We start from the raw sequence: 3,949 nt of genomic DNA, 5'->3' as shown, positions 1-3,949 counted from the left end.
ACTCCTCACTTGCTTTACTACATCCTATGTGTACTCTTTCTCCCTCCTTAATACTGTCTAACTCTTGCTATCCACACAGTTCAGGAACTCTAATTGCCACTACCATATTGGTAAAATCACTAGTGTTACGTTTGCGGGTATAATTAAAGCATGTCTGAGTAATACCAGGTGAGTAGAACTGTGGCGTGTTCGTGTTAAATGACGAACGCAGCATTACGGTCTTATTTCGTCCACGTGTTCTCTGAGAAGCCAGAAAACTCCTCCTCTGTTCAGCTGACCTTGTCTTGTCACGACTTACGGCACATGTGCGCGTAATTTATTTGCTTGATGTATCATACAGCGTTGTTTCACTTCAGTCCCACAAGTAACAAGAAGGGAGCTGAATTATTTACACCAGGCAAACACCGAAGAATATGGTTATAGTAATGTGTGTATCAGAATAGAGGCAGAACTATATAACAATAAATTGAGTGAGAGTCCTCATTATGAATATCTTGGGTAAGGGAAGCTCCATTAGTGAGGTTTAGTTTGTTGATGGTTATGTCTGATATGTTGGCAGCAGTGATGAGAGAATAGGGCGGCGGTGTATAGCGTGGGGAGAGAAGAAACCAGACTTATCTGGCACAGGTTGAATAGACTATATTTTATAAGACTACCGGGCGAGTGTGCCGTGCGGCTATGAGCTTGCTTGCGAGAGATACTGGGTTCGAATCGCACTGTCGACAGCCCCGAAGATTGTTTTCCGTGGTTTCCCCATTGTCACACCAGGCAAATGCTGGGGCTGTACCCTAGTTAAAGCCACGGCCGCTTCCTTCCAACTCCTAGGCTTTCCCATCCCATCGTCGCCATAAGACCTATGTGTGTCGGTGCAACGTAAATCCACTAGCAAAAAAATCTACAAGAAAAAGTATTCTTAAATGCTTTAATAATTCAGTGAAGTAGGATACTTGTGTCGTACTAAAACATCTGGACAAAATTATAAAAAGTTCTGTAAAAGATACTGCCTGATGATACTCCAAATTCGATCCTGTACAGTGCCAGAAAGGTCAGAGGGATGGGAATAATTTGCGCTGAATGGGAAGCTAATATAGAGCATTACAATATTTGTAATCGGTTACTCCGTGTTCAGGATGTTCACCCTACCATACGTAAGGAAGTTACCTGAAGAACAAGATATGGCACTCCACAGACTTGACATAAAAAAGGAAAGTCTGCCCCCAAAGATTGACGGAAGAAAAGTACTCGAAATTATGAGAAATCGATCCTTTCAGTCGTGGTGTCAGCTACCACATAAAGGAAAAGGAGTAGTGTTATATTCAGACTGCCCGAAAGCAAACTCCTGGATGACTCATAAATCACCTCTGTCCTCCTCTGAATACATGAATGCAGTGAAGATGACATGCAACCTCACCGCAGTCAGGTCGGTTCCCGGTAGGTCATTCAACACAACTCGTTGAAACCCTTGGACATGTGCAAGATTCTGCCGGAGCACTGAACTAATGCGCAACCACCGCCACCACGTGTAAGATCGTCGATCGCTCAAGGCTTGAGACAGCGTGGATGGGAGGTGCACTGCGTCTCTACCGATGACTCTAACCGGAGGGCGGACATCGTAGCCATCAACAGAAAGTAATGCAATGATCCTACCATTCGCTTTGAAAGGGACCTGGATCAGGCTCGGGATGTGGACCTAGAAAAGCAAGCTATTTATATTCCATGCTTGCCTTACCTTTCATCTAAGTATAAAATACCTATCGATCGGTGGATTGTCAGAGGCCTGCTATTCGGAGCAAGAGGCGCCCTCCCTAGTCAGACATCGAACTTCCTACAAAACTTGAAAGTTCCATTCTGCGAGTTAGAAAAAATAGTAATACAGATACCGAGGGACTCTCACTTCCATCTGTACCTGAGAACGTGATTGACATGTCTCCCCCACTAACCCTGGGAAAACAGAAGATAACAGCTTCAACGATTAAATCTTCATTTCTTGATATTTTTAAACTCCATTGAATTGAAACTGTATTCCGAATCCAAATGGTCACCCTCATTGGAGGACGGATGATTTATTTCTTTAATAAATCTCTCACTCTCTCTACGACTTTGTGAGGCAAGACATCAGGACCTAAAACATTTCAGTGACCTACATTTTTACAACAGTGAAAATTGTTGATTACTTAAAATGTAATAAAATGACTGTTAAGAAGCAATTGCTTCGTAACGTAAATGTGAAGCCACCAACTAAAATAATGTTTGAATGTTTCACTTGGTGATTATTGCCACTTCTTGTCTCTGTGCCAGAAAAAACACAAAATAAAATACTTATCGAACTTTCTTATCATTCCAGTCCCATGTGAAAAATGAAATATCAAGTGATTTCCTTAAGAACTGCGCTACGTGAAGTAAATGTGGTTAAGTTGCATGTTGAGAAAGTAGTTTGTAATTGTAATTCAGTGAAATATTTCTCAGAACTGTAATTCAGACGGGTCCTCTTACATCCTAAATCCCTGTAATTCTACCAGAATATTTTCCTACCTACTTGAAAGAAATAAAATATAATAATTATAATGATGAAATTGGCTGTAAATTTGGGCTCCAGATCATAGAAATGGATCTCTCAAATTTAAATAAAAGAATGTTAATATCTCACAGAGATGAAGGTGTGCAATAAAGTAGCTACATTGTATCCATGTTCACTAAAGAACCCTTTAAATAAACAACCTTCCCCCTGACACAACAACACAGACTATCCACCGGCACGTTGTAACACATACTGTTCTCTTACGCTGTCTCTCGCAGACGAAGAATACACCTACGGTATCCCCTGCCTGTCGTAAGAGGCGACAAAGGGATGATGATTTTAGAACCATGCGACTCCCCTGTGTTCAGAACGGCTCTGCGCTACCTATGAGAAACTCCACGGGTCTACGTTGCCAGTAATTTGTACTATTATGACAGTTGGATTTTGGACCCCTTTAGCATGATCCCGGTAATTTAGACGTTGTGAATTAGATGCACTGATCGTTTATGTTTCAATATCGCATTCGGTTTAGATTCTAGTCAGCGGATACATTTTGAAGTTTTAACTTGCATTTCATGCACCTCGTACCATTAGGGGTTAGGCCCCTTTAAACAACACGTCTCTACGCCTGGAAACTACGAGACCAAGTCGAGTTTCTCGATACTTCAAAACATATGAGTTTTCTTACGTAAGAACACAGCACGTCAAGGAAAAGTGAGCCAGCGGTGCAGGCAACAGGACTTGCAGATCCCTGACAGTTTGTTAGGTGCGGAACAACTCCTGCCTTGTTCATCAATCTCGTGAACTAACAACTACCACAGAAACTGAAGTAGCCAATTCATATATTTGTAAGTTTACCTCATAATTGTTGAGCTCGACTCTCCGTATTGGAGGTACGGTATCTTCGAACGCAGCATTTTCCTTTCTCTATTGTGTCCACTGGGCCGCACGTTGACGGTTCGTTCGCATGGCTTAAAGTGGAAGTGCATCTCAACCTGTGGGGCGGCGGTGGTACAACTAGGCAACCATATAACACTAATTAAAGAATATATCACATCGATAAATGAAGGTATCGGCCAAAGAAAGACAAGGGCCACGAAGGGCGTGAAAAAGAAAGACCCCCTAAGATTCAAATGCTCTAATACTCTCGGGTCGAAAAGAACAAGAGTTCATCAAGGGAGGTCGGATAGGACTAGCCTGGCACAACTACGTCGAAGCAACGCCAGGACTGAAGTAACCGATGCTGGAAAGTGGAGCGTCTTTTAGCCCTGTGTTACGACAGGCAGGGGATACGGCAGATTGTCAAGCACCCGGTAGCCCATTGACACGGCCATCCCTTGATCCTTCTTCTCATCCGGGGACGCTGCCCAGGTCATGGCGACGCGCACCCCTCTCTTTGGTGCTCATTTTCTGAGTGAAACGTTGAAACAT

This window comes from Anabrus simplex, chromosome 14, assembly GCF_040414725.1.
Source record: "Anabrus simplex isolate iqAnaSimp1 chromosome 14, ASM4041472v1, whole genome shotgun sequence".
Classification (NCBI taxonomy): Eukaryota; Metazoa; Arthropoda; class Insecta; order Orthoptera; family Tettigoniidae; genus Anabrus; species Anabrus simplex.
The sequence above is the reverse complement of the archived record's forward strand: the minus strand, read 5'-3'. Positions refer to the sequence as shown.